Raw genomic sequence first — 26,723 nt, 5'->3', positions numbered from 1 at the left:
TTCCGTACCTCCATATGGCAGAATCCATTAGTTGTCTACCCCTTTATTTGTTCCCTTCTTCCTAAGTAACAGAACTCCCCAACTGGGCTCACCACATGCCAACCACAATAAAAAATTATATTTTAAGCCTCCTTTGGAGTTAGATGTGACCATGTAAGTCTTATTCTCAAGTAGTAGTCAGTTGCAGCTTGCCTCCTATAACAAGTAAGGCAACCCACCCCTACATCTGGTTTTACCCAGTGTCCTTAACTCTGGTCTCCAGTATCACGTGTGACTCTGTCAGCCTCTATGATCTTACAAGACATGAATTAAGGATCACCTCAACTATTTCCATATCTAAACCTGGCAAAGCCAAGCCTTCAACCCCACTTTGCAAGCTGTACTTCTAGTCCACTACTTCCAGATAAATTTATCTCATTTTTTAACAAGGCTTTTTTTTTTAATTCTATTTTATCTATCATTGCTTTTATACAGCAGGCATATATTACCCATTCTAATATTTTTTAAAATTAGTTTAAAAATTTGTTAATTCAACTAATTATTAAAATTATATGGGTCCCTGAAGATATTGGTGAAGAAAGGTTAATATGACAAAGCCAAAAGACTGTATAGGATATATATGTACTTATTTTGCTATTAAAAAGAAACACATGCTTTTTTTCCCCCTGAAAATCATACCTATCATCTCATCAACTATTTTCTTTTTTCTTTTCTTTTCCCTTCCTTCCTTTTCTTCCTCCCTCCCTCCCCCTCCCTCCCTCTCTCTCTCCCTCTCTCTCTCCCCCTCCCTCCCTTCCTTCCTTTCTTTCATACTTTTGCAGTGTAAAAGTTTCCAAATCTACTTTCAGAATACCATCACTACTACTAAGATAGAAACAATATTTATCACTGTATCACCAGTTCCTAGCATATCAGGCACACAAGGATCTAGTGACTGAGGCTGATGCCACATAAGGATATGTTACCTGTGGCGATGAGGTCAATAGGTAAGATTCTACATTCCCACTTTGTTAACAAACTGAGTTACGGGCAGTACTCAATTACCAATTCATCAAAAGACAGAAAGAGAAGCAAAAAAAAAAAAAGTGGTAACCAAAACAAGTAAAAATAAGTCTATTTATAAACTAGATGTAAATGAGTTTAGTTCATTTATAAGAGATTATAATAAGAGGTTATCAGATTTGATATAAAAATAAAATACAAAATCAACTAAAGCTCCTTATAGGAGAGAAAAGCTGAAAATAAATGAAAAAATATTTTGGCGAACACCAACACAAAAAAAGATGATGTAGCAATCTTAATATCAGACAAAACAATATTATGGCAACATTAATAGGTATGGAGAGGTATTTCAAGTACACATGGAACGTTTTAAAAAACTAATCATGGAGTCACAAAGAAAGACAAAAAAATTTCAAAGAACTTATATCCAAGACCACCTTCTCTGACCACAATATAATGTTGAAATCATCAATAAAACATCTTTTAAATGTTTAGAAACTTAAAAATGGACTCCTAGGCAAAAAATTTTAAAGAAAATCATAATAGAAATAATAAAATAAGAACCAAGCAACAATAAAAGTATTATGCTATCAAAATGTGGATCTCAGCTTATAGCTTTAATGCATTTTTAACAAAAATATAGATGAAATATGCTTAACTAATATTTTTTCAATCAAAAACTGAAAAAAGATGAGAGTAAACATAAAGAAAGCATACATATAGTAATCATGTTTTTTAATTTTCTATATTTTGTAATGCTCTGATATGGCAGGGCCTTTCAGACCCAGGGAAGGACTATCCCTCCCAGGATTACCTAATCCCTAGAGATAGCAAACAGTAAGCCCAAGAGCACATCTTTGATGTACAACCAATGAATCCAGAGCCCATATCCCCAACCATCTCCATCAAAAAAAAACTCTCACATACCAAGCCAATATTCTCCCTGCCCTAAATCATGCCAGGGCCACTACTAGAAACAACTAAAGACCACCCCTATCACCCAGAGCTATAAATTATTCAAACTAGCCAACCCCAGACTTGCTCAAGCTTGCCTACCCTGACTCATCCTTCTCACAGAAACCACAATAAAGGCTCCATACTTTCCCCTTGACTCCTTTTGCCTCCTTGGTGTAGCGTGGCTTCTGTTTCTAAGGAACTGTGAGTAAAAACGTCTTCTTTCATGACAGTCATTTCCATGTCTGTGTGTCTTACTCTACCTGATTAAATCAAATCCTGTGTGCATTTCAAGACATTAAAGGAAATAAAGAGAAATTAAGAAAATGGAAAATCAGAAAAAAATATCCCAGAGAAGGGAAGAGTTTCTCAAACTTAATCAAAAAGCATAATATATAAAGGAAAATAAATAAATAAATATGGAAAAGATTGACAAGTGAGTACATTAAATCCTCTGCTTTCCTTAAAATCAGTTGTGAGATAGAATTCACATACAAACTTCACTGATTTTAAGTGCAGAGTTTAATAAGTCTTGACAAATGTATAAAATTGTGAAACCCGCACCACAATCAAGATCTAAAACATTTTCATCACCACTTTCTGGTTCCCTTGTGCCCCTTTACAGTCAATCCTCTCCCCTTTAGCAACTACTAATGTGCTGTCACTATAGTTTACCTTTTCTTAAATTCCTCATAAATGAATCGTACAGTTGATTACATAAAACTTAGAAGTTCTGTTCATCAGATTCCCTATTATAAAAAAAATCATTAACATACTTTTAGAAAATGTTATAAAAAAAGCCTTACTAAAAAAGACGAAATTCTAGCAAGACTAGGATCACCGCAGAATGCAAACAGCAACTTATCAGACCTAGAGCTAAACAGGTGGCATAATGGGGTTGGGACCCTTGCATTCTGGGAGGGAGCAGAACTGACACACACTCTAGAAATGGAATTGCCTTCCCTGCCCAAAGTGTTCCTCACATTTACAGTACAATACCTCTGCCCAGCACCACCATCCAATGGTTTCAAAATGTTTGCTTTACCAAAATGAGACCCATCTTAACCTCACCTCAAACCAAAGGACCCGTCTAATGGGGAAGGAGAAATAATAATAAGCATCTGACCATGGCATACACTGGTCCTACCACATATCACATCACCAGGAAACTGCCAAACTAACAAAATAATGGAATGGCATATTAAAGGCTCAACTGAACAGTCGCCCTGCTGGTCTTCCAGGATGACCCAACAACTATGGTGTTATAACCCTATTATCTAGAAATGCACGAGTCCAGAAACCAAGAAGTAAAAGCTGGACTAACTAACTCTTTTCATCATCAATCCCAGTAACTCACTTGTGGAATATGGATTTCCCATACCCACAATTTAAAAGCTCTCCTGTATTAGAGGTCCTGAGGGTAATGCTTCTACCAGAAGATACAATAAGGGTTCTACTAAAAGCTACAACCATGGAAGATAATGGAAGAAAGGGTTCCAGAGAAGGAAGGCATCAAGCACCTCCTTGATGCAGGATGTGTTCTTTGCTGGAATGTTCTTCCCCACTTCTTTATCTGCTTAATTTCAACTCATCCATCCAGTCTCTAAGTAAGTGGAATTCCCTCAGAGAAACCTTTCCAATCCCTGAATGCTAGGCCTAGACTAGTCTCTCTCTCCCTTTACATTTCTCATGGTCCTGAAAGTTTCCTACATAATGGTTATCACAAATGTGTTGGTTGAAATATAACTAATGCAAACGTAACTGTACTAACTGAAATGTAATTAAATGAATGGGCACTAAAAAATGCTACAACCACTACCTGGGCACTTTGGCTTCCTCATGCTGATAGACCAGCAGACAAAGAAAGAAATAAATATACTAGGAATGATTACTGACTCTCATTACCATTAGGAGTTGTTGTACACAGTGTAGGTAGGAAGCAGTCTGCCTCAGACTCAGGTTGTTTTACAAGCTAGGTACTAATAAAGGAAACAGGAAATTGCAGCAACCATGGCCCAAAAAGGGCAATACAACTAAGGGCTCAAGTCCCTCCGGTTTGGAAGTCTAGAGGTCACAAGCAATCTAGAGCAGCTGAACTGCCGGCCCAGCATAAGGGAAATCTAGAATGGGTGGTGAAAGAGGAAAATGATGAATATTAATCCCTGCTTCAAGACCAGTTGCAGCAGCAGGTAGCACCAGCTTGCACCAACAACCCTTTTTAAACTTCTGTTGAGGCTGCAGTGACTCGGTGAAGGATTAGAATCAATGCAGGGTCCAAACAGATCAGAGCAGAGCAAGAGGAACATTTGTGGTAACTTGTTACACAGCAAAAACCTAAAACAGCTAGAATCAAAGGAGAGGCTGGCAACAGGACACAGATTCTATCAGAAAAATCTTCATCTTCATGCAGTCCAACTCTCCTTTGATTCTAGCTGTATTAGTTTCCTAATGCTATGTAACAAACTGCCATAAATTTAGTGACTTAAAACAATACAAATTTGTTATCTTAAAGTTCTGGAGATAAGTTCAAAACAGGTTATACAGAGCTAAAATCAAAGCCTGCATTCCTTCAGGAGGCTCTAGGGGGAAATCCAGTCCAGCTTTTAGAGGCTGCCCACATTCCCTGGCTCCTAGCCAGGTCATCATGACCTCTGCTTCCACTGTCACATTTCTTTCCTTCTTTTCTTAAATGAAACAGAGCCAATTTTATTCAAATTCTCCAAAATTTATACGCAACATATTGTTTCTAAAATGTTTCACCTTTATATAATAGTTTTATTATTTCACCTTTCTTTTATATTTTATAGTTTTTCCATTTTTTCTCTTTCTAAAACTGACGCTCCTGCCTTCCTCTTATAAGGCTCCTTGTGATTACACTGGGCGCACCCAGATAATCCAGAAAAAAATCAACCTATCTCCAGAGTTCCTTCTGCTATGCAAGGTAACATATTCACAGGTTTAGAAGATTAGGATGTATATATCTTTAGGAGACCATTATTCTGCCTACCACACTAGTCATAAGCCAAGGTTAATAGTTACGGGTAGATTCTGACTTACTTCCCCCACAGTATTCACTGTGATTCATTTTCTTTCTGCCCTAAGCCTTCTTTAAAGCCATGAAGTGAGACACCACTTGGCAGGCTCTTGTGTGCAGCCCTAAAATGGGGGAGGGAAGAAGAAAGAATTTATCCTGCACTGAGGCAACCGTCAACTGATGGAGAACAAGAACAGATGGTACAGTTTACTCCTGTCCATCCCTGAACAGACAAACTGAGAAGCATCTAGATCCTCAAAAGTTCCCACTGGAATTGAGCCCTGATTGCCACAGCACTGAATAACTCAATAACACACTCTTGTATTGGCTTTTCTTCTTTTATTTCATTCACGCTGGCCCCTTGCTCTTGTTCTCTAGGATCATCTGCCAAATAAATTACCTGCACGCAACTCCTTGCTTTTAGATTTTTCTTTAGGGGAGAGGATGAGGAGGAGACCTGGTTAAGACAGTCAGGTAAAGAGTTTTAGACACAGAAAAAGGAAACATGATTTAATAAAATGAAAGCTATGCACATAGGAGGTTGTCTAGTGTTGACACTATCACTGTATAACTTTGAGTCAAATCTCTTAACTTCTCTGTTTTAGCAACTGTAAATGAATGGTTTGACTTCCATGATTCTCTATAGTTCCTTTCAGCTCTAAACTTTTATGATACAACAAACAGCGTTATGGATTGCTGAAAGGGGACAGCAGAAAGGCAGAGTTGTGAGATTATCACCAAAGAGGTCAGCCAAGGAAATTGTTGAAATCAGCCAGTCAGAAGGTAATATAGTGTGGAGAAATTAGAACCAAAAAGCCATGGAGAAATCAGAACCCTCATACACTGCTGGTGGAAATGTAAAATGGTATAGTCACTTTGGAAAATAGTTTGGCAGTTCCTCAAAAGGCCAAACATAGTTACCATATAACCCAGGAATTCCATTCCTAGTTATACACCCAAAAGAAATATACATATTCACATAAAAATTTATAAAGTGAAGTTGAACCCTTACCTTACACCATATACTGAAAGAACTCAAAATGGATCAAAGACATAAACGGAAGAACTACAACCATAAAATCCTTAGAAGAAAACACGGCAAAAGCTTCACAACATTAGACTTGGCAATAATTTCTTAGATCTAACACCAAAAGTACAGGCAACAAAAGAAAAAATAGATAAACTGGACTTCATCAAAATTAAACTCTTTTGTGCGTCAAAGGATACTATCACAGAATGGGAGATATTATTTGCAAGTCACATATCTGACAAAGAATTGATATCCAAAATATATAAAGAACTCTTACAACTCAACAACAACAAAAAACCAACCCAATTAAAAAATGGGCAAAGAATTTGAATAGACATTTCTCCAAAGAAGATATACAAATGCCCAACAAGCACAAGATGCTCAACATCACTAATCATTAGGAAAATGCAAATCAAAACCATAATGAAATACCACCTCACACTCATTAAGATGGCTAATCCTATCAAAAAACAGAAAATAACAAGTATTGGTGAAGACATGGATAAATTAGCACCCTTGTGTATTACTGGTAGGAATGTGAAACGGTACAGCCACTGTGGAAAAGTTTGGGGTTCCTCAAAAATTAAAAATATAATCAAGCAATTCAACTTCTGGGTATATACCCAAAAGAAATGAAAGCAGAGTCTTGAATAGATATTTGCACACCCATATTCACTGCAGCATTATTCACAATAACCAAAAAGCAGAAGCAACCAGTGTCCATCAACAGATGAATGGGTAAATAAAATGATATATACAATCAATGGAATATTACCAGCCTTGAAAAGGACGTGCTACAATGTGAAGACATTATGCTATGTGAAATAAGCCAATCACAACAGGACAAATATTGTATGATTCTACTTAAATAAGGTTCCTCGAGAGGTCAACTACATAGAGACGGAAAGTATGGTGGTTACCAGGGGCAGAGGAGATGGGAGAATGAGAATTTAGTATTTAATTGATACAGAGTTTCAGTTGAGGAAGATGAAAAAGTTCTGGAAACAGGTGGTGGTGATGGTTGCACAACAATGTGAATACACTTAAAGCCACAGAACTATACACTTAAAAACAGTTAAAATGGTACATTGTTATGTATATTTTACCACAATAAAAAAATTTATACATGAATGTTCGTAACAGTATTAATCATAATAGTCAAAAGGGAGAAACAACCCAAATGTCCATCAACTGATGAAAGGATAAATTTGGTATGTCCATACAACGGAATATTATTCAGCAATAATAATACAGTACTAATGAGTTATGAAGTACTAATACATGCAATAATAAGGTACTAATACATGCTATAACATGGATGAACCTTAAAAACATTATGCTAAGTGCAAGAAGCCAGCCACAAAGGACCACATATTATATGATTCCATTTATATGAAATGCCCAGAATGAACAAATCTAGAGACAGGAAGTAGATTAATGGTTGTCTAGAAGGACTAGGGGTAGGGGAGGTCAGAGGGTGACAACAGGAGTGGGGTTTCTTTTGAGGAGTGGTGTAAATGTTCTATGTGGTGATGGTTGCAAAACTCTGCAAGTACTAAAAGCTACTGAATTGTCTACTTTATTTCAAGGTATTGTTTAATTTCCTCTTTGATTTCATTGTTGACCCACTGGTTTTTTAGTAGCATGTTGTTAAGTCTCCGTGTAATCCTTGTTTTCTCGTTTCTCTTTCTGTGCTTGATTTCAGAATTGTATACTTTAAATGGGTGAACTGTATGTATGTGAATTATATCTCAATAAAAGTTTTTTTTTTTTTTAAAGCCAACAGGACCCAGTGACTGAATGAAACTGTAAATGAAGCAAAGGGATGAATAAAAGATTAACTACAAGAGAACAGAAACATCACAGTTTGAATTCTTGCTCTGACATTTATTATGTGTGTGACCTTGAGCAAGTTACTTAACCTCTCTGTGCTTTGGTAACATCTACTTACAGGGTTGTTGTGAAGATTAAACAAAGTCATACATAAAACACTTAGTACAGTGCATTCTACATAATCCTCTTTCCCTGCCCTATCCTCCCACCTAATGCTAAAAATTCCACGACCAATTGTAAGAAAGTATAAATTTAATGATAGTTATATCTGAATTTTAAGAAATTATGTCCGTTCCAGGTAGCAAATAACCTTAAAGCCACCAATTATATGCTACTGGCAAAACAATTTCAACGGCTAATTCACTGCAAGTTGAAACCCCAAGGCAAACGGAAAGATAAACTTTAAAAGCTCTATTCACCAATTATCTCTCAGCTTCTTTTTCCCTTCCCCTCCTTCATTTTTAAATACTTCTTTCCTTGCCTACCAGCCTTTTTGCCTTACCCTTTATTCCAAACTACTACTCTTACTTATAGACCGCTATTGATCATGAAAAGGCAACAATAAGTTACTTTTTTCCATAATAATACATGTTAAGATGGGAAGAAAAAAAAAAAAAAAGACTGGTCATGCAAGCTATGGAACAACCAAACTCTGCCCAGCTAACCTGCCAAAGTTCCCTGAACAAAAAGATAATGAAAAGGAATGCAGGAAAGCTCCCACTTCCCCTTGTGTAAATGGCTCTCTTATTTGATTATCTGGAGACAGAATCCTGTGGCAGCTGCAAAAAGGAACTCGAATTTCTCCACACTACCTATGACCAAGTTCCACTACCAAAAGTCAAATGCTCTAAGAAGTTAGTACAATTTGACATATAAAACTATATTTCCATTATAAATATACCTTCATTTCATTTCAGTGTTAAATAAGAATTTAATCTCAACCCATTTTAAAGGACAATGCCTTTCAAAGGATCACCTGCATTATAAATGCTTCCGGAATAAGATTCAGTAAAAGGATGTGGTTAAGAAACATAAACAGATGAACCGCCATTGTACTGCTATGATTCTGTATATTTTCAGATCAGAAAATTCCTACTAAAAACTCTTCAAAATAAATTCGTAAATGTTATCTCTATATAGGCTTTTAGTACAATTCTAACTTACTGGAACATTTAAAAAGAATATATCTCTAAAGAAAAGATGCTACAGCAAGCCCAGAAGCCTTTTTTTCCTCTACAAACTCCTTAATGCCTTCTTGATGCTTAACGGTATTGTCTTCTTGTATTGTATTTCACTTCAAAACGTTTAATGGACACGTACTAAAAAGAGCAACTACACTAACTGCTTTTAGTATAGTATGTTAATAATCCTCACAGTGACCTTATGAAGCAGATATTAATATCACCATTTTATAACCTTCAGGAAAGATGACATTTCAGAAGCTTCAAATGCGTATCACAAAGAATAGCCACACTAGCAGCAGTCAAGCTAAACTTTCTTCTTTCTGAAACTTCCTGGTTTCCTTAACCCTGTATTAAATTGGTTCTCCTCCCTCTCTACCTACTCCTGGTTTCCATATCTGGCTTCTCTTTTTTTTCCCCTTGCTCTTATCAATATATACCCTCTCTCTCAGTAGATCATCCATTTTTATGGCTTCATCTTATCACCTGGGCCAAATGATTCCCAAATCTGTAATTTCAATTGTGTGCTCTAATCCAAGCTACTGTTCCCCAACATTTCTACATGAAAGTCTTGCTATCACCACAAACTCAACACACATCAATCCCAACTCATCATTATCTCCAAAACACCAACTCTTCTATCCTCTTTACTCATCTGTTAATTACAAATCACTATCATCCCCTTCACCCAGACTCCCCACTTTAGTCACACAGCAATTTGTGTTGGTTCTTCCTTTGATTCCTTCCTGTTCATCCTTTTCTGTTGCATTGACACTGCCGCCACTAAAACCCAAGCCCTCAGCAATTCACCTAAATTACCATTAGAAGTCTTGGTTATAATTCACTCCAGTCTCTCCACTTCAGTCTGTTCTGTGTAACAGTCATTCATTCATACAACACATTTACTGAATGACTAGAGCGTGCTAAGCATTGGCTGGGTGCTGCATGGATACAACAGTGAGAAAGACATCTCTTTCTAGCAGAGGACACAAGTAAAGCAAACAAAATTTTTTTTCAAATAAAATAGTTATACATTGTGATAAATGCTGTGATAGATGTAAACACAGTGCTATCATAAAGGACAAAGAATAGGAGAGCTATTTTTGTTTGGGATTTTAGTTAGAGATGGATTTTAAGCTGATATTGAAGATGAAAAGGAGGGAGTGGAGTCATCTAAATATTTAGAGTGCTCCAAGCAAAGGAAACTACAAAACACATAGTTTCCAGGAGGAAAAAATGTTTGGCATGTTATGGGAAATGACCTAGTCTAATGTAACTTGAGAATAATAAGGGGGAAATGGTACAAAATAAGGTTGGAACAGACATAGGCTAATTTTATTTATGGGTAATAAGAAGTCATTAAAGGGTTTTAAGCAAGGGAGTTCTAATCTAATACACACTGTGACAGAGACTGCTAGTGCTCATTACTATCTGTGTTCTCTCTTTCATTAGCACACTGCTATACTGCATTTCCCAGCCGCCTCTGTAGTTAGATAGAGTCATGGGACTCAGTTCTGACCAATGGAATGTGGGTGAAAATGATATACGCCACTTTTTAGTGGGCCCTAAAATCTTCCTCCATACTTGCTTCCCTTTTCAAGACAGCCTCAAAAGTCATATTGTGATGATAGTGATAATTTTAAAAGATAGAGTAGCCTGTGCCCCTGAATTACTGCGTGGAGCAGAGGTATCCCCACTCCTACTCCATCACACATATACACTAGACTGACATGAAAAAGTAATTTAAACTTCCACTGTGTTAAGCCACTAAGATTTGTGCTTATTAAAGCTGTTAGCATATCACGATTAATACAGAAATCTTAACCTTTGACTACCATGTAAAGAATTAGTTAAAAGGAAAAAAAACCAGTAGAAATACAAAGACTAGTTAAGACTCAACAGCAATAACAACAAAAGTTTTAAATACAGGACTTCAATAGACATTTCCTTAAAGATATACAAATGACCAAAAAGCATATGAAAGGATAGCTACTATCAAGAAAGGAGGGAAGGAAGGAAGGGAGGGAGGGAAGGAAGGAAGGAGAGAGGGAGGGAGGGAGGGATGGTAGTTCCTCAAAAGAAAGTATTGCAGTTCCTCAAAAAATTAAATAGAGAATTACCATATGGTCCAGAAATTTCTGAAAAGAGACTTGAACAGATATTTGTACATTCATGTTCACAGCAGCATTATTCATAATAGCTGAAAGTGGAAGCAACCTAAATATCCATCAATAGATGAATGGATAAACAAAATGCGGTATATATAGTCTATGGAATATTACCAGCCTTAAAAAGGAAGGAAATTTTGCACATGTGACAACATGGATGAACCTTGAAGACATTATGCTAAGTGAAATAAAGCAGTCATAAAAAGACAAGTGCCAATGATTCCACTTAAATGAGATAACTAGAGCAAACAAACTCATAGAAACAGAAAGTAGAATGGTGGTTGCCAGGGGTTGGGGGAATGGGGAGTTGTTTACTGAATGCAAAGTTTCGTTTTTGCAAGATGAAAAAGTTCTGGAGATTGGTTGCACAACAATGTGAATATACTTAACAATACTGAACTATATACACTTAAAAACGGTTAGAACCGTAAATTTCACGTTATGTGTATTTTACCACAATTTTTTAGAAGAGCAGTTAATACAAATGTGAATCATTACACTGTATACATGAAACTAATAAAACATCAATTATATCTCAAATAAATAACGACAGGAGTCCAAGTAAAAAGATGATGGTAGCTTGGTAGCCTGGACTTGAGCGGTATGGTGACTATGCAGACAGAGAACAGAAGAATTCAAGATGTATTTGGAGTTCGAAGAGACAAGATGGATTAGAAGTGTGGGAAGTAAGGGAATCAGGTATGACACCTGGGTTTTAGCTACTAGGTGAGTGGCAATACCACTGAATGAAATGAGAAAGATTGAAGAATGAACTAATGGAGGCGGCAGGGAAAGGGTACAGTTTAAGAGTAAGGAAATCAAGAATTTGTTTTGATTGTTTTAAGTTCAAAATACCTATGGGATACATATACAAGTGGCAAAATCAAGGAAACAGCTTGATGTATTTGCCATATTGTATTTTCCAAAGATGGCTGAGACAATATCTTCAATGCTTCTCTTACTATGTAATTTAGACACCACCTCTTAATGGGGAGGACAATTTCCCTCCCCTTGAATATTGGCAGGCTTATTACTATGCAGAAGTAAAGCTATACAACTTCCAAGGCTGTCATAAAAGGTGTTACAGCTTCTACTGGATACCCTCAAGATGCTTGTTCTTGGAGCCTAGCCATCATGCTATGATGAACCCCAAGCAGCCTACGTAGAGATCTACATGGAGAGGAACCAAGGCCCCTTACCCAGGGGTCCCCAACCCCTGGGCCACGGACCAGTACCGGTCCACAGCCTGTTAGGAACCGGGCCACACAGCAGGAGGTGAGTGGCAAGCAAGCAAAGTTTCATCTGCTGCTCCCCATCACTCGTATTACCGCCTGAACCATCCCCGCCACCCCCACCCCGGTCCATGGAAAAACTGTCTTACACGAAACCAGTCCTTGGTGCCAAAAAGGCTGGGGACTGCTGCCCTAGCCCACAGCCAGCCAAGGAGCTCACAGTCAACTGTTAACAACAATTTGTCAGCATTATGACCAAGCAACCCTAGATGATACCACATGGAACAGAGACAAGGCATCTCCACCCAAGTCCTGCCTAAATGTAGATCTATGAGCAGAAGAAAAATGATTATTGTTTTAAACCACTCAGTTTTGGAGTGGTTTTTACACAGTAGTAGATAATGGATACAATATATGACTCTGGAGCTCAGAGCAGAGGTCTTGCCTGAGCAAGAGAGGTCAGCCACATATCAATACTATTTAAAATCATAGGCTTAAACGAGATCACCTAAGGGAGAGTACAAGAGAGAAGTAATTCCAGAATGAAGCTCTAAACTCCAATATAAAAAGCTAAGAAAACAAAAGACATCACTAATTCAACTTCAAACTCTTTGCCAATTGCCTAATTAAGAGATACAGACATCAGGTATTTTATTAGTTTCACTGTCATAAAACTACCAGGGCCTTCTCACCTGTTCAAATCCAGACTTACTGCTCTTTCATCTGATAATCAGTTAGCATTAAGGGAATTCTCTTTATAACCTTAGGAATCCCCTTTGTCCCTCTAGAATTTGATTTCCTGTCTCCTATATTGCTCACCTTCCTCTTTCACTGAAGTTTACTCCTTCCTTTTGGTGGGTGGAGCAAATCACACAATAGCTTTCTGAGAAGGAAGTGAGGAAGAGAAATTTTTGGAGACCTTGCACGTCTTAAAATGCCTACATTCTATACTTGTACTTAATAATTTGGCTGGTAAAGAAATCTAGCTTGGAAATCATTTTCCCTCAGAATTTAAGGGCCTTGCTCACTGTCTTCTGGCTTGTGAGGTTGCAGTTGAGAATACTCAATCTCTGCAGTTGAGGGACCCATTTCTTCCCCTCCAGAAGCTTATAGATCTTTCTCCCCCTCCGGAAGCTTAGAGTCCCATGTATTCCAAAATTTCACAATGAAATACCTCAGTGTCTGTGTGTACTGGTTATTAAGCTATTGTCCTAGACTTCAAACCTACTCTTCTCTACTCTGCTTTGTAATGCTGAGGGGCTGGAACCCTGCAAATCGCAGTTCTTTGCTAGCTGGCTTCCTGTTAAGACTCTGCCTAAAAGGGACACTAGAAAGACACTGGAAGATTGAAGGAGGGAACAGGGAGATACTCCTTCAACTCAGTATCAACTGTCAACCTTCACTCTGGAAACAGCAATGGTTCCAGTATCAGCAATTGGTTCCAGTTAGCAACTTTTTGCTTTTGTGTTTTTCCTGCCATTCCCAGACCAGCCTTATCAAGTCTCCTAAAATACTTATACTTCCTGAGCAGGCAGCAACTCCTCAGAAGTTTGAGTTCCAGTTCCTCAGGGCCACTCTTCAAGCTTCTAAATTCCAATAATTCCAATCTCTTCTCTTTGTTTTCCCAACCCTAGGGGCTAGTAATTACTTCCTACAGTTAATTATCTTTGTGATACCTGAAAGTTCCCTTATTGCCTTTTCAGTTCTCCAATTACCTAGTCTATTATAGTTTCTGAGGGCTGCTATAACAAAGTAACACAAACTGGGTTGGCTTAGAACAGAAATCCATCTCACAGTTCTAGAGGCCACAAGTCTGAAATCAAAGTATTGGCCATGCTGTCTGAAGGTATTAGTTAGGATCTGCTCCAGGCCTCTCTCCTAGCTTCTGGTAGTCTCAGGCATTCGTGGCTTGTAGATGGCCATCTTCCCTCTGTGCATGCCTGTGTCCAAACTTATGTCTAAATTTCCCCACTGTTTTTAAAGAACACCAGTCATATTGGCTTAAGGGACACTCTAATGACCTTACTTTAACTTGATTACCTCTGAAAAGACTCTATTTCCAAACAAGGTCACATTCTGAGGTACCGCAGGTTAGGGCTTCAACATATCTTTTTGCGGGGACACAACTCAACCCATAACATCTGGCTAAACAATTCTTTATATTACACAATTCTGTTATAAGTAGTATGGTTTCCATTTTCGTGACTAGACCCTAATTCAAAGTACATTTATCTGTTTTCATCCATTTTCCTTGAGAACCCAGAAGGCTTCTCAATATGCAAAATGATATTCCTCAACTTTGGGTATTTTTCTTGAATATTTCACTGTTATTTCTTTTCCACTCTTTTCTCTCTTACCAGCACTTCTGTTGCTTGGAAGTTGATCTCCTGGACTGACCTTTGAATTACATATATTTTTTTACCTGTTTTCCATCTTTTCCTCTACTTTATGCAAGGTCTCCTCTACTTTAACTTCCATTCTTTTAGAGTATTTTCTTCTTACTATTACCCTCTAATTTTCAAGAGCTCTTTTTTTAGTTCTTATTGCTCCAAATTCTTTTTTTCTATTTGTTTTGGTCTCTTATATTAAAAGCTTTCCTCATGAACCTGGTGATCCTTGATTGTCTCGTTCATATTTAAAACTAGGGCCCTAAAAACTGATTGTGAATAACTTCAGAGTTTTTCTCCTTGGTTCTACTAAGAGAATCATCCTCTAAGTTCCTACTTGATTGTCAGGATTCTGGGACCCCAAGAGGAGAAGGGACCTCAATAAGGGTTCTAACATTGAGCACATTCACTTAATCCAGGTGTTTACTGTAGGATACCTGGTCTTCAATTACATTAGTATCTACCCCTCTCTCAGAGACACTGCATTTTATCCACTGCAGAGGATAAATCTTCAGTCTTCTGCTGCCACAGTAAAGAGGGCAGTCACTTAGCTATACATACTGACAAAGAGATCTAGGCTCATGCTGCCTTTTTGTTGTTGTTTTTTTGTAATAGCTTACTGAGATATAACTCAAATTCTACACAAGTGATCAATTTAAAGCATACGATTCAATGATTTTTAGTATATTCAGTCGTGCAACCATCATCACAATCAATTTTAGAACATTTTCATCACACCAAAAAAGAAACCTGTACCCTTGAGCAGTCATTTCCCATTTCCCTCTAATCTCCCCTATTCCCAGCCCTAGGCAACCACTAATTTACTCCCTACTCTATAGATTTGTATTTTCTGGACATTTCATACAAATAAAATCATACAGTATGTGGTCTTTTGCGACTGGCTTCTTTCACATAAGCATATTGTCAAGGTTCATTCATGTTATAACATGTATGAGTACTTCATTGCTGTTTATCACAATATGCATTTTATTTACCCATTATCAGTTGATGGACATTTGGCCCGTTTCTACTTTTTGGCTATTATGATTAACTGAGCTGGCTTCTTAAACAGACTTTCAAGGAATCCTTCTATTTTTAGCACCACTCTCAGCCCCTCTTCCACAAGAATACCTGATGCTGCCAATTCCTGAGCGTGAAGATTCTTTTCCATTTTTCCTACTGCCAGTTTAGGATTGAATATTTTTAAATCTACTAAAATGTTTCTATCAGGCTGTTGCTTTCCAGTTTCCAAATTTCATTGCTTCTTCCATTCTCTTTACCTATGCAGTTCCAACCTTTAAAAAATATCCTATATGATCAATCGCCTTGGTAGGCTTTGGAGGGGAGTAAAAGTAAATGCATCTTTCACTCATCCATCTTTACACAGTAATCTTTTCAATTATTTTTAGCCTTTATTCCAACATATGCATTATAAGGCTATAAACGTTCCCTTAAGCATGGATTACCTGTATCCCTTAAGTTATGTCATATTTTCATCATTCAGTTCAGAAGAGTTTAATGTTATTTCTTCTTTAATCCCTGGGTTACTTAGGAGTATACTGTTTAATTTCCAAACAGTTGACATGTCATTTTCTAATTATTTTTTGTAATTGATTTCTGGCTTAATTCCAACATGTCAGAGCACATATTCTAGAACTGATTATTTCCATGTTTTTTATGGTCCAGCATATGTCAATTTGCAGGGAAATTTCCATAGGCACTAGAAAAAAATCTGTATTCTTCAGGTGCTGGGTGAAATGTTCTATGCATGTAATTAGACTCATTTGTTAATTATGTTGTTCAAATCTTTTGACTTTTTTCTTGTTGTTCTACTAATTACTCAGAGTTATACTAAAATATCCCAAATTATACTTATGAATTTGTCTAATTCTCCTTTTAGTTCTTCCAGTTTTTTACCTACCAGGTTGTCAAAAATTAGAATAATTATGCAAAGTAAAGGAACACTATTTGTTAGTGAAGATATAAATTCGTATGTTTTTTCTGAATAGTAGTTTGGCAACAGTTACCAACATTTACAACATCTATACTTTTGAACCCTGTTATTTTACATCTAAAATTGCTAAACACTGCTAAATTACCAAACACTGCTTAGCAGTTAAGTGGATTCAAGAATTCTCATATAAACCTTATAATAATCCTTTGATTAAGTATTATCCCCATATTACAGATGAGAAGAATGAGGCTTCCAGACGCCTAAGCCCAAACAAAGTGATGAAGCCTATACTGGAATTCAAGTTGTCTGACTCTAGAATCTTTAAACTTATATATACTGACTCGAAAGGATGTTTATAAAAGCCAAGTTAGAAAACAAAATGTAGCATGTGATCCTATTTTAAGTGAGCACGAGTTTGTATACTCATAGAAACAAGTCTGGAATATACATGTTAAAAAATAACAGAGAGGACCTCCCTGGTGGTGTAATAGTTAAGAATCCGCCTGCCAATGCAGGGGACATGGGTTCGAGCCCTGGTCCAGGAAGATCCCACATGCCACAGACAACTAAGCCTGTGGGAGACAACTTCTGAGCCTGTGCTCTAGAGCCCGCAAGCCACAACTACTGAAGCCCGTGCACCGAGAGGCCATGCTCCGCAACAAGAGAAGCCCCCACTCGCCGCAACTAGAGAAAGCCCGCGCGCAGCAACGAAGACCCAACGCAGCCAAAAATAAATTAATTAATTAAATAAATTTGTAAAAAAATAATAATAATAACAGAGATAGGGACTTCCCTGGTGGTCCAGTGGTTAAGAGTCTGCACTCCCAAAGCAGGGGGCACAGGTTAGATCCCTGGTCGGGGAACTAAGATCCCGCATGCCACATGCAGCCAAAAAAAAAAAAAAAAAAACCGGAGATAAATACTAAAGACAAGACACCATTTAAAGGAAAGAAAGTATTATACAAGAAACCTGTGATGAGACTGCTCACACAATTAAGACTAAACATAACAGTTTTTCAGCAGCTAGCACTTAAAGGAAAAGGCATTTTACTTTATTTCCTATAACAATGCAATTCCTGTTTCTCCAACCCTGCCACGTGGCTTACATTAATTCTCTCTCTCGTTTCTGACTGATATCAGGTGGACAAATACAACCACACACACACACACATATATACGCACACTTACACATATATATGTATATGTATATTACTGCCTGGAACAGCTTCTTGTCTGGAGCCAATTTATTCTGCCAGTTATGATTTACCAACTACAGAGAGAGCTGATGAAAATTGCTAATTTAAAACATGACTTGGGCCTGTTCTCAATGCCCCTTTCCCCATTCTTCAAAGTATACGCACTTATGTTCTGCACTTAGATGACAAGAAAAAGAACAATGCACACGTACACTCATTATGCGTTGTGATTTATTTCTTCAGTATTTTGCTTTTCTTACTTCTTGAGATTTTACATTAAAAAATCTCATATCTCTGATAACAGAGTATATCCTACCAATTCTTAGTCATAACTTCCATGATATGCACTAGACTAAATTAAAACAAATAGTTTCAGGAAGTTCCAAGATTGTAAACTGAAGCTTCAGTGGGAGTAAAAGTAGTAGTAGTCTAGAAGCTTTATTAAAGGAAATCAGAGCCATTACAACCAGAACAAGGTAGGCAAACCTTTTCTGTAAAGGGCCAGATAGTAAATGGTTTAGTCTTTACGGGCCACACAGTCTCTGCCACATATTCTTCTTTTTTTTACAACCCTTTAAAAATGTAAAATCATTCTGATTGGTTGGTTACTCCACTCTGAACTAGGGCTCACCAGATATAATTAAAGATCTGCATACCCTACCAAAAGTAGGGGAATGAGAAATCCAATCCCTCAAACCAAAAAAATTGGTGGCCAGACTTTCAGACCTCAAGCAGATTTGAGTTTTCCTTCATGAACCTGACCCAAAAGGAAAACACCTCCTGCACATCAATTAGGGTTTTCTCAAAAAATGGCTCACTTGGGCCACCATGCAATGAAATTCAAAGTCTTCAAGTCCCCATCAATTCAGACTTTCACTCACTAGATAACATCCAAGGATTGATTACTGACACCTGAAGTAATAAGCCTCCAACATAAAAGCTGGAGACCAATTTAGAAGGAACAGAGGCTGCAAAAAAAAAAAAGTTTTAAAAAAAGCTATTTATAGCCTCAGAAATTAGAGAAGACAATGCGTCCGTGACAGAAGCACAAGATGCTCTCTATAAAAGAGAATCTTTAAGAGAACAAAAAGAACTCTTGGGAAATCAAAATCTTCACAGCAAAAAATGAAAAATTCAACAGACGGTTTAGGAAATAAAGTTAAGAAAGCCTCCCATATAAAATAGAGCCAAAAGACTAGGAGGTGAAAAGAGAAAAAGGGAGTATCAGAGGACTAGTCTAAGAAATCCAAACAAAGAACAGAAGTTTCCCAGAGAGAGATACAAAAGGGAGAAGAGTAAACCACTGTAATGGACTGAACTGTGTCCCCTCAAAATTTATATGTTGAAGCCCTAGCCCCCAGTGTGACGGTATTTGGAGATACGGCCTTCAGGAGGTAGTTATGGTTAAATGAGGTCATAAGGGTGGGGCCCTAATCCAACAGGATTGGTATCCTCAAAATAAGAGGAAAGATACAGTTCTCTCCATGGAAGGCCTTGTAAGGACACACTGAGAAGGCAGCTGTCTACAAGCCAAGAAGAGAACTCATCACAAACCAACCCTGACGGTACCTTGATCTTGGACTTCTAGCCTCCAAAACGGTGAGAAAATTAGTATCTGTTCTTTAAACCACACAGTCTACGGTATTTTGTTATGGCAGCCTTAGCAGATTAATCCAACCATCAATGAAAAAATTCAAGAAAATTTCCCAGAACTGATGAACATAATTTGGCAGATTTGGAGGGCACAATGAATAATATCTAAGGAAACACACAAAAATAGATGTATGCCAAGTCACACCCTCATGAAATTTACAAAATTCCAGAAAGGCAAAAAACAGGATCAGGAATCAGAATGTCTTCAGAATTCTTAAATGGGTCACAAGCTAGAAAACAATGGAGAGATGCTTTCAGAATTCAGAAGGGAAATTATTTCCAACCTACAACTCCTTACTCAACCAACCAAATCAGTGGGAAGACCAAATATAAATAAATAAATAAATAAAGGGGGTTTTATTAACACAGATCTCAACTTTTCACAGGAATCTACTGTGGGATATACCCCATCAAAAGAAGGAGTCAAAACAATAAATTAAAAAAAAAAGGAATTACATGATTCACAGGAAATAAGAGATTTAAGGCAAAGGGAATCACTAGTTTTATGGTAAAGAGAGAAATCCCAGGAAACTACTATGGACGAGCCAGAGAACTAGTTCAATCAGGTTCAAAAACTGGTAGAAAGGGACTTCCCTGGTAGTGCAGTGGTTAAGAATCCGCCTGCCAACGCAGGGGACATGGGTTCGAGCCCTGGTCCGGGAAGATCCCACATGCCGCAGAGCAACTAAGCCCGTGCACCACAACTACTGAGCCTGCGCTCTAGAGCCCGTGTGCCACAACTACTGAGTCCACATGCTGCAACTACTGAAGCCCACGTACCTAGAGCCAGTGCTCTGCAACGAGAAGCCACCACAATGAGAAGCCCGCGCACGGCAATGAAGAGTAGCCCCCGCTTGCTGCAACTAGAGAAAGCCTGCACACAGCAATGAAGACCCAATGCAGCCAAAAAACTGAAAAAATTAAAAATTAAAAAAAAAAACTGGTAGACAAAAACAGAGCAATTCTACTCCCACATATACTCAAAAGAAATGAGGGTGTATGTCCACTAAAAGACTTGTAAGTAAATGTTCATAGCTGCTTTATTCACAACAGCTAAAAAAAAACGAAGTATGTCAAACATCTATTAATGGTGAATTTTTTTTTTGAATTTTTTTTTAAATGTATATATTCATCCAACAAAATACTGCCATCAGTGAAAAAGACCAACTACTGCTGTACCCAACATCATGGGTGAGTCTCACAAACACAATGTTAAGTAAAAGCAGCCATTCACAAAAGTATATACTGCATGCTTCCACTTATATTAAGTTCAAGAACAGCCAAAATAAACTATGGTGATATAGGTCAAAATGGTGATTACTTTGCGGGGGGTGGGGGGGCAGGGAGGAGATACAGATTGGGAGGACCCATGAGAGAGCCTTCTGGAGCACTAGGAACGTTCTATACCTTGATCTGGGTAATGGGCCTATGCCTAAAATTGGGAAAATTCATTAGGGATACACTGAAATTTGGGCACTTTGCAATTTTAAAAAACATAATGATACTTTCTCTAAACAAGTTTTTAAAGAAATTAATGGAACTTTCAATTGGATCCCACAACAGGAATTAATCAAAAGGAAAATTTTCTAAGGTCTTATACACAAAGATCTTTATTTCAAAGTTATTTATAATAGGAAAAAAACTGGAAATAACAATAAATGAGTGTCATGTAAATTCTGGATTTCTCTGGTGTGGGACAGAAATTATTATTCGGTGTCTTTCTGTTACTAGCAACCAAATTTAATACTTATTAACCCAAAGAAGCCATCTGCCAGAGGGAAGAGCATGTTCACAGGCTCCAAGGCAAAAAAGAGCTTGGCTATTCAAGGCCCAAAGAGCAGCCTAAAGGAAAAAGATAATGGCAAGAAATGCAGCTAGAAGCTGGCAAAAGCCAAATCATGGAAGGCTTTATAGGGCTTTCTAAGAACATGTGAAAGAAATGTAAAAAAACATAGAAAAACTAAAGTATTTGGGTTGGCCACAAAGTTCATTCGGGTTTTTCCAAACAAACTTTTTGGCCAACCCAAAATCTGACTTCCTAGGGCAGCAAAACTTCGGGGTTGGGGGGGTGGGGGTGGGGGAGGTTGTACAGGAAGTATTCTAAATGTTTCTAAAAATAAAAATGTTGCTTAAAAACATATAGTATCTGGAAGTGATCAAGCATTTCCAAAAACCTTTCCAGTGCCTTAATTAATAAAATGTTTTTACAATATAGCTGGAATACTCAAAAAATACAAGGAACATTAAATTCTTTGTTATATTTATTATTTGAATTGATCTAAATGCAACTTGATTTTGAAGCATGCATGTACTGAAAGTTTGGGAAGGCTGATTCATTTAAAAAAAAAAAAAAAAATCTTTTTCAATGCACCCATTTTTTAAAAGATCTCTCCAAGCCATACTCTCACTGCTTTATTCAACTGGTCTGTTTGAACAAAAGCAGAAATTATTCATACCATACTTATCCAATTCAGCACTCCTTAGGTACAATTTCAGGAAAAAAGAACAAGAGAATCAGTGTTTCCACAGTTTATTTTAGCAGATAATTTATTTAAACAAATAAGAATAAGCCATTATAAACAACCAAACAATAAAAGAAAAATAGCTTCTAATTTGTTGCAGGCCAAAAAAGTAAAGCATACCCTCCAGAGATATTTCACCTGGTAGTTTTCTGTGCTGTCTTATACCATTCAACTCTTGCTACATCAATGTAACAAAAATACCAAGGAAACCCTATGCTGCTGGTATTAACAGAAACTTTAAAGTTAAGAGGGAAAAAAACGTGAAGAACAAATATATAAAAGCTCTCTAACTCCCCAAATGGAACAAATGGTTTACAGAATGTTTTGCTCAATAAGCAGATTGCTCAATAACCTGGTTCTTGACAGATGAACAAAATGACAAAATAGCAAAATGTAAAAGTGTTACTGTTCTATCAAAAAGAGGAAAAGAGGGCTTCCCTGGTGGCGCAGTGGTTGAGAGTCTGCCTGCCAATGCAGGAGACACGGGTTCGAGCCCTGGTCTGGGAAGATCCCACATGCCGCGGAGCAACTGGGCCTGTGAGCCACAACTACTGAGCCTGCGTGTCTGGAGCCTGTGCTCCGCAACAAGAGAGGCCGCGATAGTGAGAGGCCCGCGCACCGCGATGAAGAGTGGCCCCCGCTTGCCGCAACTGGAGAAAGCCCTCGCACAGAAACGAAGACCCAACACAGCCATAAATAAATAAATAAATAATAAATAAATTTTAAAAAAAAAAGAGAAAAAGAACATTTAGTTAGGTCAATAAACTTAGTCACCTAATAAGTCATTGTTCACATCTACTTTCAAGGCTCCCAAAGAGTCAGTCTCTTTTATCAAGAGAGTCAAACAAACTAAAATCCAACAGTGAAACTTCTAAGAGATTCATTTTTAGTGAGTCATAGGACTCAACAGTGGACATGACAATATTATTTTTGTTAAAGCTGTTAATACATCCAACAAGCTAGAAGTCTCTATGTAGACTTTAAATCACTGTTTCAATGATTCAAACAATGCAAGTCATGAAGGTTCCCCTGCCCTCATACAGAAGTTTTGAATCTATATGAGAAGGCATTAATACACAAAATGCAAAGTAATGTGAAGCAAACAATACAAAATGACATTGCAAGAGATGAAAAGAAGTATAGTTGCACACAGAATACACAATCTTTTTTTTTTTTTAATATACACAACTTGAGTTAGGAAGTCAAGCAGGAAATCAAGGTTTGAGTCTCAGCTCTGCCACCATCACTAGCTGAATTTTAGTGCAGTTAGTCTGTATGGATTACATTTTCCCTATCTATAAAACAGAAGGTTGAATTCCAACGTTCCCACAATATTGTTCCATAGTATTATGATACAAGTCCACCTAAGATTAAAAACCAAAAGAATGATAAAACAGTAAGGGCAGTGCGTTCAAAGGAAAGCAACAACACAAGGAACAGAAAGATCTGGAAGGCTGCACTAAAGGACCAAAAATGAAACTTCAACAAAATTTGCCTTCATTTGCCACTTAATTTAAGGAGGAAAATTTCTTTTAAAGAACGCAGGCTATACACAGGCAAAGTCTCAACAGATACCAAGGTAGAAAAATACAAAGTCTAAATGAGAACAAGAGATTGGGTTGGTTAGGGTGGACAGCTCCTATAGAGTATTAGTGCCATCATTAGAAAACACAGGTTTTGAGCAGATTGTTAGAAGGCTGGGAATTCTGAACTATACTCTGTAAATAACAGGGAACTATTGCTGGTTTAACAGTGAGGGCGTTGGAAGCATTATTTTAAGAACAGGCAGAAGGCAGGACATACTGAGCAGGGAGAAAAGACAGGCAGAAAACCCAGTTAAAAGCTAGTGAGAAGGAACAGATATCTGAAAGAAATGTCAGAAAATGGTTGACAAAAATTGGCCAATGTTAAGTTATGTGGATAGAGGAAGTCAAAGATAAAACCAAGGTTTATGTCTGGGTAATTTAAGGCATGACAAAATCACCAAAACAAAGTCAGCATATGGAATCAGTTTTGAAGGGAAGACTATAAATTCTATCTTTCAAATAAAGTGAGCATCCAAACAGAATTGTTGCCTTATTAAATAATCTTTAAATGTCATTTGTGGCCCTGTCAGCTGTCTTCCTAAAACAGCACAGCAAAGTATTCACGGAGATTTTGTTAAATGCTTAGTAATTTCAAGAGTTTCCTCCAATTCTACTTATTGACTAAATAACTAAATAATCATTCAGTCTTCTGGTGTAGGTAGACAACATTTGGTACTTTTCCATATTATAAAGGTGAGTAAATTGTAAAAATTATTAATTAAACTATAAGAGAAAAAAATGGACTGCAACTGTATTTATTAATTCTTCCTGACAAGTGATTTATAACAATAATCACATCAAATCTACCTTGAGTTTTGGCAGGAAAGTTCTCAAAGGTTCAAAAGAAAAATGAACCCAGTGGCATAAAGCATCATTCAACATCTAACAAAATGTTCGAAGCTTTATTTACATGGACTTGAAAGCACTGGTAAAATCTGGACTAAAGATAATGCTTAGAAAAATAGAGCAAACAATTTAAAATTTAATACATGAACAAACACAGCTGAGAAATCTTGAACATTCTGCAAACTGTTCACAGATCACAATTTTCCAAAGAAGAAAATCCCAAAGTTTGTGATCAAGATGAAATAAAACTAATATTAATCAACCAATGCATAGTTCTTGAGTTTCTATCAAACTTTGAATGGGATGCCTGTTTAAGAGCCGAACCTTATTGACAATTACCAAACAAAACCTTCTTGGATTATATTTCCCCATTGACTCTGTGAACTCGCTGAAGGTTGAGACTTTAGGCACAGTGCTTTCCAAGTGCTTAATAAATTGTATAGTTGGTCTTTCATAAATCTACCAAAGTAAGATTTTTAACAATGAATACCTCTTGCAACACTTACCCGTTCTGACCGGACACTGAGTGAGCTTCTTTGCTCACCACCCAAGATGGGGTTAGAAATTTCTCCTTAACCTTATTCTTTCATAACTCCCATGGTTTCTCACCAAATCTAACGGGTAGAATTATTTTTAGGTGACTAGTTCATTCGTTCGACACTAATTGGGCGTCTATAATGTCAGAGTTCTCAGCCCCGAACAAAGTCCAGCTTCCCGAGCTTCTTACGGCAAATTTAACTTTCATGGACACACATAAGAAAGGTTACAAAACAACTATCGAGGTACATTTTCTTTTTTTTACCGGATATATTACAACTCAAGTCAAAAGCTCACAGCCCAAGCAACTCGCGTACTAATCTACAGCAGGTCCATAAGATTAAAATAACCCAGCTTTCCCGAGGAGGAGGAAAACGGCTGGGGGTGGGAGGAGGGGCGAGAGGCGCATCCCGAGGACGTCCACCCTCCGCACGGGGAACGGCTCCCTCCCCCTCCTCTCGGCCTGGAGGTGAGCGCCCCCCTTCCCTCCACTACCACGTCCCTACCTTCGCGGCCTCAGATTGCGCCACAACAGCCGACAAGACTTTTGGGGAGGAAAAGAAACGGGGAAGGGCGCGCGCCTCACACTCGACCTCCCAGCCTCGCGGGGGCGGCCGGCCGCGGCGCTCACCCCGACCCGACGTTCCGGGGATGGCCCGGGAGGCCGCGGGGCCGCGCCGCCCGGGGCAGTGGCCGGAGGGTCGCGCGGAGCTCCGAGGCAAACGCCCAGGCCCGGCCGAGCGGCCTCCCCGCCCCCTCCGGCTCAGCTCCGGGCCGGCAGACGGCGCCCCGGGGGCTAACTTCGCCGGGGAAGAGGAAGCACCGCGGCAAGTAACAGGCTGTGTGGATTGCCGGGGCAAGGAAAGACTGTTCTGTGCGTCTGCCTGCCGGCACGACCGTCTCACCTCCCTTCTGCCGAGCCCGGGTGGCCCCAGCTCACCTGAGGAGGGCACCGGGACGCCGCCGCGGCCGCCGCGATGGCCGTTACGGCACGAGGCCTCCGCTCAGCCGCCGCGTAGCTCTGAAGAGAGGGGCGGGGCGCGCGTGGCGGGAGGGCGGGGCTGCAGCACCGACTGGTCGCGAGGCCGTGGGCGTATCCGCGCGGGCAGGAAACCCCCTCCCTGCCCAATCTGATAGGCTGTCTCCCCTTCCACTGACGCGAAAGCTGTCTGCGCCGCGCTGGGATTGGGCGGGCCCCCCTGTCAATCAAGCGCTGTGCTGGGTGTGGAGCGAGCTGAGGCGGCTTCGCGGAGAGGGAGTGAGAACGCAAGAAGCTCCCTGCTTGACCCTGAGTCTTGTTGCTTTTGTCTCCCCGGCTGTTCTGGCTTATTACTTTGGGCCTTCCTCCTCAGCGCCACAGGAGACTCTACAGCAGAAATGACTGCTTCTCGAGTTCAGCCCCGACTGCTCTGGGAGCTTCCTTCTGGTTTCTGCACCAGAAGGTCTTGCCAGCGGAATGTTCTTAGGGGCGGGGAGCGAAAAAGAAAAAAACAAACAAAAAGGCCTGGAAATGGGGACCTGAGAGAAAAATGTAAGACATATGCTTAATTTGAGCCGCAAACCGAAATAAGCTGAGTCTGAGGGCCTTCAAAGTACCCTGGTGCGTGG

At 38.7% G+C, this 26,723-nt stretch overlaps 1 protein-coding gene across 2 annotated transcripts in view; it reads right to left on the bottom strand.

Annotated features, from left to right (window-relative positions):
- NCK1 (NCK adaptor protein 1) overlaps positions 1-26,141 on the bottom strand; it is an 83,070-nt gene extending 56,929 nt beyond the window's left edge. The window contains exon 1 of one of the 2 annotated variants that reach the window (XM_068545966.1): positions 26,056-26,141. The gene's annotated coding sequence lies outside the window, so the exon portion shown is untranslated. Of the gene's footprint in view, positions 1-26,020 lie in introns of both variants that reach the window. The other variant, XM_068545967.1, reaches the window with a different exon arrangement.
- Between the last annotated feature and the right edge of the window lie 582 nt (positions 26,142-26,723).

This window comes from Eschrichtius robustus, chromosome 6, assembly GCF_028021215.1.
Source record: "Eschrichtius robustus isolate mEscRob2 chromosome 6, mEscRob2.pri, whole genome shotgun sequence".
Classification (NCBI taxonomy): Eukaryota; Metazoa; Chordata; class Mammalia; order Artiodactyla; family Eschrichtiidae; genus Eschrichtius; species Eschrichtius robustus.
The sequence above is the reverse complement of the archived record's forward strand: the minus strand, read 5'-3'. Positions and strand labels throughout refer to the sequence as shown.